This window comes from Barbus barbus, assembly GCF_936440315.1.
Source record: "Barbus barbus genome assembly, chromosome: 32".
Classification (NCBI taxonomy): Eukaryota; Metazoa; Chordata; class Actinopteri; order Cypriniformes; family Cyprinidae; genus Barbus; species Barbus barbus.
This window is the reverse complement of record NC_136760.1, coordinates 19,176,994-19,191,831: the sequence shown is the minus strand read 5'-3', so window position 1 is coordinate 19,191,831 and position 14,838 is coordinate 19,176,994. Positions and strand designations below refer to the sequence as shown.

Below are 14,838 nucleotides of genomic sequence, written 5' to 3'. Positions count from 1 at the left end.
GGAGGACCTCATTAATGAGGTTTTTAATAAGGATTAGGATGTCAGGGTTCCAGTGCCTTTCAGACAACGTTTACCTACCACACAACCAAATCTTATTATTTCTTTGTTTGTTATTTTCTGTTATGCAATAGCAGTATGGACGAGACAAAGTGCTCCCTGTGGAGCTGGAATGAGGTTTCTCTGTGAAGGGGCGTTACCTCTCTGTCACAGCAGGCACAGGAAATGCAGAGGTAATGAACGGTGACAATGACACGCCATGTCACCCAGCCCACAAACCAGACACTAACAAGAAAAGTGGCCACAGTCAGACAATGATAAGATGTCCGAAGACTTGCAAAATAAAAGTGAAAACTTTCACATCCTGATATTTGCATTTAAACTTAAGGAAAGAATTCACCCCCAAAGATTTGCCCATTATTTACTCCCCTCATTACATTCCAAACTTGTATGGTATTATTTTAAAGGATATTTACACAGTTCTACAATGGCAGTTTATAGTGACCATGTTTGTCTGTTAAGGTCTAAAATTGACCAAGTCAAAACATCAAAAAGGTACCATGAGGTATTCAGTGGTAGTCCAATGCTGATCTTCCTCTCCAACTAGCTATTAATTAGAGAACTGCTGCAACCAGATCACTGATTAAGTGGGTTGAACTAAAGAACCAAATCATTGAATCAAGTTCAGCTCACTGACTCAATGAACTAATCACAGCAGCTCTCAAGTCAGCAGAAAACAATAAATTAAAATTATATTATATTATATTATCATTTTTATTTTTTGGAATATATTGTTACAGTATATAACTTTGGTCACACTTTATTTTAAAGTCCAATTCACGCCATTAACAAACCCTTAACTGTGACTTTTGCCTTAACAAATACTAAATTGTTTCTTATTAGTAAGGTAGTTGTTATGTTTAGATATTGGGTAGGATTGGGATTAGGGATGTAGAATATGGTCATGCAGAGTATGTGTACTAATAAGCAGCGAAAAAAACTATGCAGTTGGCATGCTAATAATAATAGGCATGCTAATAAGCAAGTCAAATAGTGAGAGTATAGTTAATAGTGAGAATTGGTCCCTGTACTAAAGTGTTTCCATAATGTTTTTGTTCCACTCAAGAAAGTAATTCATACAGGTTTGGAACAACATGAGGGTGAACTTTTTTTTTTTTTTTTTTTTAGATGTGTACTATTGAAATGTTGTTGTATACATTTGTCAATTTTATTTCATTTCTATATTTTCTTAAATGTGTGTTATATAGAGTATTTACAGAGTTTTAACTTTTAGTTTTAGTTACCTTTTCTTATTTGTAAGTCGCTTTGGATAAAAGCGTCTGCTAAATGACTAAAAGTAAAGTAAAGTAAGTAAAGTAAATTATGACAGAATACACCTCACCTATCAGTCATTTCTTTAAAGAGACTGAAGAATCATATTTACATAATATGGCATCTAATCTTATTATTCACAGATGGAATGCTTATTATTAGAGCAAAATTATGAGGTGTAAGCCAACATCATGAATATAGCCTCGGGCAGAACATATCCCAAAATGTGAAGATAACAATGTGATGAGAAGCAAAATGTAAACACAAATAAACCGCTCCTTGGCAGGGAGACAAAAGGCTTCTAGACAATTGTGAGAAGCTCATTATAGCAAAATTGTGCTTGAAAAACTACCTCCCAAAGTGCTCTTTCTTGCAACCTTATAGATTTATTCTTGTCCTCAGCTGACAGTGATGCATATGTACCAAACGTTCTTGTAAGCACACCGATATTTTCTTATTTATTCACCAGTGAGTTCCTAGAATAAAAAGTTATTTGTTAAACTTGCTATTGATTAGATTCTGATTTAATTTTCTTACAAGCAAGCCGAGGCAGAGATGTACGGAACATCCCACGCTCTCAAAATGCTCTGCACAAATAAATATGACCCATGACACGCCTATTACCTCTCACATTGCTATTACAAAAATTTTGCAGTGAATTACATCTGGCACGCAGACAGGTTATGGATTTTAGCCACTCCTGAGCACCTTAAGCCTGCTTTTCCTCTTTCCAAAAGCCTGTCCTTGACACATGGCGCTTGGTAGAGATTGGTGACAAGCCTTTCACTTTAGTCTTAGCTGTAGCTGTGGCTCAGATGGGTTTAAGATGGCTGCCCTTTACTTTCCGTCCTGAGAGGTGCTGGAGAGTGAGATGGGAGAAACTGGCACACCTCTGTGAGAGAGGACCTTAATCCGTCACCAGCGGATCCAGCTAGTGTCCTAAATCTGCTAAACAGCCACTCACGAATTAGTGTGTGTCTTAGAGTTAGCATGCCTAGTTTCATTTGTATGTGTGTGTGTGTGTGTGTGTGTGTGTGCGTTTGTGGGGCACACAAGTGAGATGCTGTCCCTCTGAGCACACTCTCATCTTCAATTATTTTAGCTCAGTCATCTTGAATGCCGCTGACAGGATTAACATTGCTGAAGCAAATGTCAGAATCACAAATGTCGGAATCACAAATGTCGGAATCACAAAGGATACGTCTTTATTTACGCAAAACAATTTTAAAACGTCAGAGAGCATCTGCTTTTTTGACAGCGAGGTCACTCATAAAAACTATGCAGTTGGCCGGATGAATAGTAGCGCAGAAGTTCCGGGCCAGCGATGGAAAATGTGGGGATTGTTTGATCAGGCAAAGATGCGAGAGCTGATGGCTGCCAAAATCCAGCACCCGAAGCGTTTGTGTTCCGTCACGCAAGAGGAAACACAGTGCCTCTGAACGCCAGGTTTGTTAACGGTGCCTGAGAAATACTTTCTGATCGACAGCCTTGCCTCATTGCTACTTAAAAATCTGGAGTTGTTTATTGTCATACACCTTGATGAACTGGCGAATAATCAGTTTTTTTCCTCGATATGTTTGTTTGGTCTTCAGACCTTCATAAGAGCTGCTAATTAATGCACCAGATGCTTAAAAGTGCTGCTTTGGCCTGTCTAATTGTCTAATGTATTTCCCAGCCAAGCAAAGAGGGAATACCTATAGTAAATTTCCAAGAAAAGTACAAAAAAAGACTCAAAACTCTGCTAGATAGATGGGTTTCCCCTGAGTGATCTTACATCTGCTTGTCTTACTCTGTACAGGCATTATCAGCCAAGCAGCAGCCACATGAAAGAATACAAGCATTTCCGTGCTGTTAATATTCCTGACTGAACCGAGATGCATCTCGTCCAGCCCCAGGATATTTTCTGCATTTTCAGCAGCGTCGCAAGCTGTGCAGTGGCGGGGGTGTTTAAGTTGAAACCATGTCCCCCAGACCTTTAGCTCCCTGCCACCCCAGGTTAGAGCATGTCACTTTTGTTCAGACTTGGCAGCGGCGGTTTGCCTCTGTGAATATCACTCGCGGGGATGTGAAGACGCCTGCTTGTGCCTTGTGAAGGAGGGAGCTGTCACTAAACGAAGGCAAACTTTCTGAGGATACTTTAGGGAGACACAGAGACCAAAAATGGCATGGTTCTTGTTGACACGGTAAACATATGTCACGCACTTGAAGATTAAACGATGACTGCGGCAAGTTTGAGCCCTTCAGCTTTAACAAGTTAAATATAATTAAATAACAACTCTGTGTCATCAAGACTACAAACAGGCTGACACTATAAATTAGCAGCCACCTGTGATTTTCTAGCCTTGTTAGCATTCTGTGATGCCTACAAGAGGTTAGAATAATGTTAGCATATACTCTATACAACCTATAATTTCACTGAAAGCTTCCTAAGGGATGCATGGCCTGCTTGAAGATATAGTTTCGTTTTTGTGTATTAAGAGAAAACACAGTAAAAAAACAATATTGACTCAGAGCAAATGTAATTCTGTTATTCCAGTTTCAAGTAAAGAGACGTCCGTCACACAGATAAGGTGGCTACAGATAAAGCATTTGTGCTTGTCTTAAAGAACAAAGATAAGAAGTGCATTTAATTAGGATCTTAATATGGTCAATACAGCCTCCGGCATTAAAATTTCTATGAAATCTTGATTAGTGTCTTACAATAACAACCTTAATAACTAGATTGAATTGATAGAAATTTTGCTCTGTTCCAATGGAAGAAAAAGTGTACTCAGGTACAGGTAACTTGTAATGAGTTGTCAATCAAATGCATTGATTTTTAGAGAGATGCTGCTAAAACTCTGAATACGTGGAACAATTTTCCTTTGCAGGATGTTAATGGACTCTGAGGCTTCTTAGCAACATTTACCATCTCGTAGGCAACAATGCCCATCGCTATTATTTTCTGTGGTTGCGTCAAATCCAGTGGGCACTAAGCCCACAAGCACGTCAAGTTACCATGGTGAATATTACCACAGAGATGCAGAACCTATGCACATCTCATCGGCACGTTGATTCCATCAGTGTCCACCTCTATCCTCCCCTGCGGGGGAATAGCAAATTAAATAAAATGGCATGATGAATGCATCAAAGCGTCTTGATTAAAAAGGAAAGGATTAAGCAGAGTCTATATATAAAGACTGAGAGACTGAGGAATGATGGGAAAGACAATATCGCAATTTAACAGAATTACACTCATTGCCCTGACTGAAGAAGGGCCATGCAAATAATATTAAGGGGGATAAGCTTTTAAACACCTCTGAGACAGACTGCCGCTCTCACAGCTTCATTGGATTATTTCGCCATATCTGATGAAAAATTAGATATTCATGCTTTAATTGTAAAGAGACAGGCACTGACAGTTCAGTTGCAGTGTCTTAGCACATGGCACGGTTTGTGTCATGATGTGGCGTGCAAGTGAGATGATCCTTGTGAACATGTGCGCACTTTCATGCCAGATCTCATCGGCACCTATATCTGAACAATCCATCAACATTGACCTAAAAAAAAAACAGAATATGATGTGTGACAAAATGTCATTTAGTTCCCATTGACACCTGTGTGATCACTAGTCTGACAGGAACAGTTTAGTGTTGGGTGAGCCATGGGAACAGAGCCCTGCTTTATTTACCCAACTGTGATCACCCTTTTATCAGAGCCTCATGGAATAGCACCTGTGTGTGTCAGAGCTGTGAAGTCACATGTGAAGATGGCCATCGATGTCTCTAACTCATTTCTCTCCCCTTCAGACAGTCGTTGATCCTCACGCTGGTAGATAGACTCCACACAAACTGTTTTGTGACATAACGCCTTGCTTCCTCTTATCTCTAACCAGTGCTCTGTCATGACAATGCCGTCGTCAGGAGAACTCCCGGTTGAGTATTTGCACTTCCGCAAGTAAAAGCTTAGGGGGACTTATCTACTCATGCGTGATTACCATTTTAATAGGTTTATTTTCAAGTCGAGCTTTTGTGGTTTAAAAAGCATGTGAAAAGTAGAAAAACTCTTAGTTTAACAAATCTCAGGGTAAATGTATGGCTCTTAAAAGAAAATAAATTTATTCTTTACCGTTTTTCTACACTGTTTCTGTACATACATTATGTCATATGTGGGGTTTTATTCAACTGCACTTTTGGCCCTGTTGAATGTTAAAATATAAAGTCTCTGAAAACATTTTTTTACTTTTTCTCTAGGTATTTTTCTTAGTTCTTTTTGCGCTGAAATTGTATGAGTTTAAATTGCCCCTATTATATGTTATGAAAGGTTCATATTTTTGGTTTTGGGAGTCCCCAACAACAGGCTGGCATGCATGCAAGGTCAAAATCACTTTCATTGTCTTATAATATGCATTTATTTTTTACCTTACTTGCTCAATGACTCCCAAACGTTACGCTCAACGATTAATTTTTTTTTAAACAGCTATTTTTACCACTCCGAAAGCGGCATCCAATGGTAAAGATGAATTTGCATTTTCATTTAGACCAAAGAGAAAATCGACTGATGGTTTTACGCAGCAAACACGCAGAGCTGTAAATGTGAACCGGTATATATATATATATATATATATATATATATATACATCCCACGGGGGGAAGCAAAAAAACTCAAAATTACCAGATGACTTGAATAGCTCTATTTGGAAAAAAAAAAAAAATCAATGATTGGGGTGTATTCAGGTACAGAAATTGAATGATCCAATGTAAAATAGCCTTCACTGTATAAATTAAATCGAATAAATATGTGTTGAAGCTACAAAATTGATTTTTCTCTGTGTTTTGTTGTTTGATTAACATTCATGACACAGAAAGCAACAGGAACATGAAAGTGCTGTGAACAAATATACCGTTATACATCCATTTTCTTTCTCAATTGTTTACCTTCACCTAAGCCATAAGCAACTGTGTTTACAAGGATACTTGTAGAGACATGCATTTTGACGTAAATTTGCATGTATGTGTCATTTCTGGCACAAATAAATGAGGAAGTGAACTGAATTCAGTGTTCACGTGCATCTGTGTGGCTCTCACCGTGCCTGAGCACGCAACAAGTGGGCGGGCAATATGCCATTTTTAAATTTGGGGGGGGGGGTGAATATACATAACTATTTGATTGAAAAAATCTTATAATTACTAAAAAAAATTATATATAACATTGTTTTTGTGTTATATATTATAGCTCTCTCTCTCTCTCTCTCTCTCTATATATATATATATATATATATATATATATATATATATAAAATATAATTTTCATACAATTTTATTTTTGAATATATATATATATATATATATTGTGGCGGGAGGAGCCAACGACAGACACAGTGGGTGTGGCGTCAAGCCTCGGAGAGGTTTTTATTAAACAATAAAAATGTACAAAAGTGTCCAAAGGGGGAAAAGTGTCCAAATAAACGGGGAATCTGGTGTCCTCGTTGTGCCGCGGGGCTAGTGAAGGAGGGTAGTGTTCGGCAGGGAAGGGTCCAGGGAAGGGGCGGAGTCCGGTGGCTGCACGCGCTCCCCTCTCGGGGCCGGGAGCGAGTGGCGGCGGCGTCTCTTGCGCGGCTCCTTCCATCTCCTATGGTCCCGGCGCTTCTGGGGGACTCGACGGCCCGGCATCCTGGCCCGTCAGCCGCCTAACGGGTGCGGTAGTCCTCCTCGACACACCCTTCCTGGACCCACGAGGACACCAGCGTGCATGCACGGGGAAGAGACCGGTCTCCCGAGGAGAGGCGCGCTCGGCGTTTAAACAGCGGCGGTGATGAGGCTCTATTCACATCAGGTGCACCTCATCACACGCCGCCAGCCCTAGGTGTTCAGCGCCCCTCCTCTCACACACCCACTCCCGTCGGGAGCCTGGTGAAGGGCGGCGAATACGGGACGGGGTGGTGATGATAGAAAGGGGGGAGGCAGCTGACTCGTCACAATATATATATATATATATATATATATATATATATATATATATATATGAATTACTTTTTAAAATATTACAATAATTGATTTTCACACAATAATGGACGTGGTTTATTTCATGATTTGGGTAGATTATCGCAATTTATGATGGGTAGTTTCATAGTTTGATATTGCAAGTCTGGATCAGGGACAAGGGTAAATCAATAAAAGTTGGATAGGTAAGTAAAAATATTTCTAAGACTGTTTTAATGCAGTCTTCATATTAAAAAGTTTGTAAACTGTTCATTTGAACAGAACTCAACCTCTGGGACATAAACGTGCCCAGAGTTGAAGAAATACTTGTTGAAGAGGTAGGGTTTGTGTGCTGAATTTGATAAGCAAGGTTGTCTCACAAACAAACATCCTAAATGGTGAAGCAGACATCAGTCAATGTCATTCAACAAATAAAAATCATTCTGTTGCAATGCCCACTTCCCACTTCCTTTCCGCAAACCCAAACAGATACATATGAATATGTATTGGCCGTGTGATAATAGAGAAGCCAGGTTCCCTATCAAGGGAACTTCGAACTGCGTCCTCTAGAGGTCGCTATGGGGAACTCCATCTACGTGACCCGTGTCTGAAGCATATATACAAAAACGCCAAATATTGGCCGGCGACAGCCTATGACGTCACTCCCGGTGCGAACACAGTATAAAAGGGCGCCGGGAGAAAGCGTCATCCTCTTCTTCGTCTTCAATGACTGTTTTGTTTGAAGCGTGCATCTTACGAGGTAAGTATGCTTTACTTTTGTAATGGCGAGCACCAGCAAGGCGTTTGAGAGATGTGTGCATCCGTATCCACGTTATCTGATGCTTGATGACTCACATGATCTTTGCGTCTTTGGTTTGTGCGCTGCATGTACTGAGAGCGTTTTTCTAAAAGCTCCGCTCTCGTCTGTCTCTCTTTTCGAGGAAAGAGGAGCAGCCGTCTGCTTTATTACAATGCTTTGGCTCTGAGGAGCAGCATTTTCTAGTCTGGCCCTTTTGTTCTTCAAACGAGGCCATGATAGGTGCATAGAGGTTTAGGTTAGAACTGCTCACCCTTATTAGGGTTTTAAGTAGCAGTTTCCCTGACCCCTTGTTGCCTTCTGTTCAGCTACCTATTACCCTGATACTATTTCCAGCAGCTTGTTCGGGTTGTTAGGTATCCCTCGGTTTGTAGGTCGAGCTGGCTTTGCTCCCCTCGCCTAGAATATGGAGGGTTATTTATGAGCATGCCGCTCCCTCCTGAGTGTCTGAGCTCTCATGCTGAGAGTAGATTCTCCGCTCTCTAGAGTTTTATCATGGTAGAGCTAGTTTTTGCTCCCCTCCCTGTTGAGGGTCACCTTGAGTATACTACTCTCGTATGAGCGTGTGAGTTCCCTCTTTTGCTGTAAGTAGAGTTCCGCTCCCAGAGCTTTGTTACTTAACGACCTGATCGTCGTTGCTGCTGTACCCCTCCGAGCTCTACCCTGTTGGTCCAGCTTGCACTGCTCCCCTCACTTAGAGGGTTGCCTATGAGCATGCCGCTCCCTGCTGAGCGTCCGAGTTTCCTCTCATGTGAGAGTCGAGTCTCCGTTCTTAGAGCTCCGTTATTCAGAAACCTCAGCACATCAGGCTTTTCTCTAGGCCTCCTTGTCAGGTTGCTCTCATAGTTGGTCGAGCTAGCATTGCTCTCCTCACTTTAGAGGGTTATTTATGAGCATGTTGCTCCCTTTCTGAGCTCTCTTTGTTGGGTGAGCTGGCATCGCTCCCCTTATTTAGAGGGTCACTTATGAGCATGTCGCTCCCTACTGAGTGTCTGAGTTCCCTCTCATGTTGAGAGTTGAGTTCTCCGCTCTCCAGAGCTCTTTCTTGGTAGAGTTAGCATTGTTCCCCTCATTTAGAGGGTCTTCTATGAACATGCTGCTCCCTCCAGAGAGCATCTGACAATACGGTTTCTAAAATCCATATTTGGTAAGTGCGCACGCTAGTCTCTGTGCATTTTTATAAAAACCACGCTGTGGTAAGATCGCACACCAAGTGTTTTGCGGTCTTTTCTAAAAATCCTGTATGGTATGGGTTACGCGCTGAGGCTTTGTCCCATTCTTTGAGTTGGTTAGGCCCGTTTTCTCCTTGGGCCCCACTCTACTTATATATGTGCTGAGTATCCTCTCTGTCTTGGTGCCGCTCCCTTATGAGCGTCTGAGTTCCCTCTCATGCTGAGAGTTAAGTTCTCCGCTCTCCAGAGCTCTTTCTTGGTAGAGCTAGCATTGCTCCCCTCACTATGGAGGGTCTCTTATGAGCATGCTGCTCCCTCACGAGCACTCGTTGTTGGTCGAGCTGGCATTGCTCCTCTCTCGATAGAGGGTCACCTATGAGCATGCTGCTCCCCCCAGAGAGCATCTGATAGAGAGAAACGTTATTTAAATCCATGTTATGGTAAGTGCACACGCTAGTCTCTGTGCATTTTTCTAAAAACCACGCTGTGATAAGATCGCACACCAAGTGTTTTGCGGTCTTTTCTAAAAATCCTGTATGGTATGGGTTACGCGCTGAGGCTTCGTCCCATTCTTTGAGTTGGTTAGGCCTCGGTTTTTACCTTAGGCCCCACTCTACTCATGTATGTGCTGAGTATCCTCTCATGCTGAGAGTTGAGTTTTTCCGCTATCCAGAGGTTTTCGCTCTTCAGAGCTATGCCTTGGTAGAGCTAGCATCGCTCCCCTCATTTGAGGATCACTTATGAGCATGCTGCTCCCTCTAGAGCATTTGGAGAATAGAATTTTCAAATCCATGATTATGGTAAGTGTGCACGCTAGTCTCTGGGCACTTTCTGAAAGCCACGCTGTGGTAAGATCGCACACCAAGTGTTTTGCGGTCTTTTCTAAAAATCCTGTATGGTATGGGTTACGCGCTGAGGCTTCGTGCCATTCTTTGAGTCGGTTAGGCCCCGGTTTTCAGCTTGGGCCCCACTCTACTCACGTATGTGCTAATATCCTCTCATGAACTGAGAGTTAAGTTCTCCGCTCTCTAGCTCTGTTTTTGGTAGAGCTAGCATTGCTCTCCTCTTTATAGAGGGTTACATATGAGCATGCCGCTCCCTTCTGGGCGTATGAGTGCCCTCTCACGTTGAGAGTTAAGTTCTCCGCTCTCCAGAGCTCTGTCTTGGTAGAGCTGGCATTGCTCCCCTCGCTATAGAGGGTTACTTTTGAGCATGCTGCTCCCTCACGAGCTCTCTTTGTTGGTCGGGATAGCATTGCTCCCCTCTCTTAGAGGGTCACTTTTGACTATGAGCATGCTGCTCCCTCCAGAGAGCATCTGATAGAGAGTTACGTTTTTTAAAGCTAGAGCATTTGGAGAATAGACATTTCAAATCCATGATTATGGTAAGTGTGCACGCTAGTCTCTGGGCACTTTCTGAAAGCCACGCTGTGGTAAGATCGCACGCCAAGTGTTTTGCGATCTTTTTCTAAAAATCCTGTATGGTATGGGTTACGCGCTGAGGCTTTGTCCCATTCTTTGAGTCGGTTAGGCCCCGGTTTTCACCTTGGGCCCCACTCTACTCACGTATGTGCTAGTATCCTCTCATGAACTGAGAGTTAAGTTCTCCGCTCTCTAGAGCTCTGTTTTTGGTAGAGCTAGCATTGCTCTCCTCTTTATACAGGGTTACATATGAGCATGCCGCTCCCGTCTGAGCGTCTGAGCCCCTCTCATGCTGAGGGTTAAGTTCTCTGCTCTCAAGAGCTTTGTCTTGGTAGAGCTAGCATTGCTCCCCTCATTCTAGAGGGTCACCTTGAGCATGCCGCTCCCTTCTGGGCGTATGAGTGCCCTCTCATGTTGAGAGTTAAGTTCTCCGCTCTCCAGAGTTCTGTCTTGGTAGAGCTGGCATTGCTCCCCTCGCTATAGAGGGTTACTTTTGAGCATGCTGCTCCCTCACGAGCTCTCTTTGTTGGTCGAGCCGGCACTGCTCCCCTCGCTATAGAGGGTTATCTATGAGCATGCTGCTCCCTCCAGAGCATTTGAAAAGAACGATGTTTATAAATCCATGTTATGGTAAGTGCGCACGCTAGTCTTTGTGCACTTTCTGAAAGCCACACTGTGGTAAGATCGCACACGAGTGTTTTGTGGTCTTTTCTAAAAATCCTGTATGGTATGGGTTACGCGCTGAGGCTTCGTCCCATTCTTTGAGTCGGTTAGGCCCCAGTCTCCTTGGGCCCCACTCTACCTATGTCTCCTCAGTGATACTATTTGAACGGGGGCTACTACTAAGGATCTGTTGATACAGTTCCTTCAGCGAGCTCTTGAGCAAGCAGTAGCCCCTGGGTGACAGGCCAGGCTTAGTTACTATCCTAAGCGCTTGGTCGTATCCCCTTAAAGGAATCCTTCTTTCTGATTCCAAGCCTTGAGTTTTACCCTAGGTCCAGGAGGTCCGGCCTCTATCAGGTAAGTTCCGGGGTATGAAACTCAGGCCTTTGGCCGAAGGGGATAATGTCACTGACAGCTGTCAATTCATCCCAGGGACAACTCCTTTATCTTTTGATAAGAGTTGATGCTTAGTGCTCGCCTTTGGTATGGCATGCACTTCCCTCAGCATGGCGGCGTGGGTATATCCTGAGAGGGAACGAGACACTGCGTCCTCTAGACTTTAGGCCATGCTTCGGATGCATCTTCAGACGAAGAAGTGGATGACGCTTTCTCCCGGCGCCCTTTTATACTGTGTTCGCACCGGGAGTGACGTCATAGGCTGTCGCCGGCCAATATTTGGCGTTTTTGTATATATGCTTCAGACACGGGTCACGTAGATGGAGTTCCCCATAGCGACCTCTAGAGGACGCAGTGTCTCGTTCCCTCTCAGGGAACCATGGTTACATACGTAACCTAAGACGTTTTTCTTAAACAGCACTTTTTTTTTAACAGGGATGCTGGGTAAGGAACAATTGAATAGAGATTGTTTCCAATACTTGGCTTATTTTAGCATCCCTATCCATCAATAATACTAGAGCAGTGGTTCCCAACCACGTTCCAGGAGGTCCCCCAACACTGCATGTTTTCCTTGTCTCCTTAATCAAACACACCTTATTCAGATAATCAGCTCATTAGTAGAGACTCCAAGATCTGAAATGGGTGTGTCAAACAAAAGAGAGATGCAAAATATGCAGTGTTGGGGGGCCTCCAGGAACGTGGTTGGGAACCACTGTACTAGAGAATGTCAGGATCAGATTGCACCTTATTTATGGAGGAAAGTTGTCACAGGATCTTGAAGAGCGATGACAATATCTTTGTGTAAATGTGTGTTTGTATGTGGGTGTGTGAATGTGGGTAGTATGCAGCACCCACATGCAAGCCACAAGCTCAGTCTGTTATGTGGGAGCTGTTTGACAGGGAGGAAAAGAATACCACCTCCCACATCCCACTCGCAGACACGCATTTTTGCACAAACGAGCTCATCTGTTTATTCCAACTTGCATCCACATACCTTCAAAGCTGAAGTGTATTTTCTACGCCACTAGAATCACCAAATGCTACTGAAAAATAATGATTGTTTTCAAAGAGGTTTCCCTCAGAAAACTCTGCCCATCTGTTATTAGGCAGAAACATGAGTGCGCCGCCCCTTAACTCACACCATTGGCTGAGCCATGGTTGCTGTGTGAGGCTGGTCAGAATTCTCAAACAAACAGAGCAATGTCTTGACAGGGCCACAGAGACACAGTGTTTACACTTTTCAGGGAAATAGCCCCACTAATGGCTTACTTTTAGTCGTCTCCGCATATCAAGCTGGGACGAGAGTATTTTAACATTGAAAAAATTACACACTTCAGCTTTAATTAGCAAGCTGGGCGGTAGTCAAATGTGAGTCCTGCTCATTGCCTTGGCCTCCTTCGGGGAAGATATATCCTTTCTCTCTTTTTCTCTCTAGCTGTAATTTAACCAACGGGGAGCACGATCATTGATGCCAAGCAACATGTCCTTGAATGATAATGAAAAGCCATGAAGCAGATGCAGAAATTCTAGTTTACATTGTTGTTTACTCTGTAGGCACCTCGAATGTCATAAACACATGCGCACACATTGATTTTCCTTTCCTTCGATACCAAGTAAACAATGATGCATGAAATCATTTGTCGGTTTGTTTTCTCGGCATACGCCTAAAACCTCTACTGTATCATCTAACAAAAAAGGGGAGAAACAAACAAATAGGCTGCTGACAGTCATGGCCGTCATTCTGTCGGAGTCGGTGTTAACTAGACGGTGAGCTAACAGAGCGCAAGGGAGCAGGAGATGAGACCACACTTCATGCTCCTCACCTGTTTCCGTGACTGTAATTACAGTCTAACCATGTTTTTCCCGCTTTGCAGTAATTTTACAGACTCTTCCCTGTTTTTTTAAGCAAACCTCAGTCATGCTTCTCCAAGCCAGACACACAGACAAGACTGAGTCTAGGCAGCTGTCGCACACACACTGCAGACGAAGCCAGATGAAACAACATCAAGATCAAGGGTTTATTTGATGCTTCTCAGCCTGTATGCTTGTTGTTTCCTTTTGTGAAGTGTCATTATCATGGTATGCCTCGTCAAAATTATGTTAGCGTTGCACAGGAGAGAAGTGATCACAGGCAGATCTCAGAATTGGGCAATTTTCTGGTAAACGTGCCGAATAAAAGGCGTGATGCTGTTGGTAAATGGAGATGAGTCTGTGTTTGCAGCATCAGAGGTGTGTTGTATATGTATTTGCACATGAGAAAACTACAGTTGTAGGGGCAAGACTTCAAAAAAATGCAAGGAAAAGGCGAGAGAGATGGAGAGCGAGATTAGAAGATGTCTGAAATGCTTTAGCTGGAGGGCAGCTGTTGTTCTCTGTGGTTCTTCGACACAGATTTAGAACACATTGCTACTTTTGGAAGAAGTCCCCTGTTTCACATAGATCTCACAGTAAAAGTCTAGTCAAATGCCTTCGTCTTTTCCATACGGTCCCATAGCTCAGTGGGGATGTGACATAAATGTCAAGACTGTGTTATCTGTGCGAGTGCAGGCACCACTGAGCTCTGGACAGACCCGCCTTGTTATCCCTATTTTTCTTCTTCTTTCTTGTGTCTATCACCCCTCCCTCTTTTACTTCCTCGTCCTTTTCTTCATGAGGCTAATTTATAACATTTCTGGATATTCTGACTTCTAATGCCGAGTCAATCTCTCAGTGAAAATGACATAATGATGGATGGACACGTGGACGCAGTATTATAAATGCCACATCTGTATTCTAAATGGGTTGGCATGACATGACACGCAGTGACAGTGGTGCCCTGCAGTGTGACATGCTCCTTTTATAATTATTTTAAACATTTTCTACTAATTAGTTAATGCTGTTTTTATGACTTTATATTAGTCAAGACATTGCATAGGATATTTGGACTCTTAAAAATGTATTTGTCACACCACAGGACTGTTTAAAGGGGTAGTTCACACCAAAATGAAAATTCTGTAATTTATCACACTACATAAAAAAGATACTTTGAAATGTTTTTGAAAGTATAATATATATCAGGGTCCATTGACTTTTAATGTATA

At 42.7% G+C, this 14,838-nt stretch overlaps 1 protein-coding gene across 1 annotated transcript in view; it reads left to right on the top strand.

Annotated features, from left to right (window-relative positions):
• Window positions 1-14,838, top strand: part of LOC306852254 (pro-neuregulin-3, membrane-bound isoform-like) — a 160,976-nt gene that overhangs the window by 128,123 nt on the left and 18,015 nt on the right. The window lies entirely within an intron of this gene.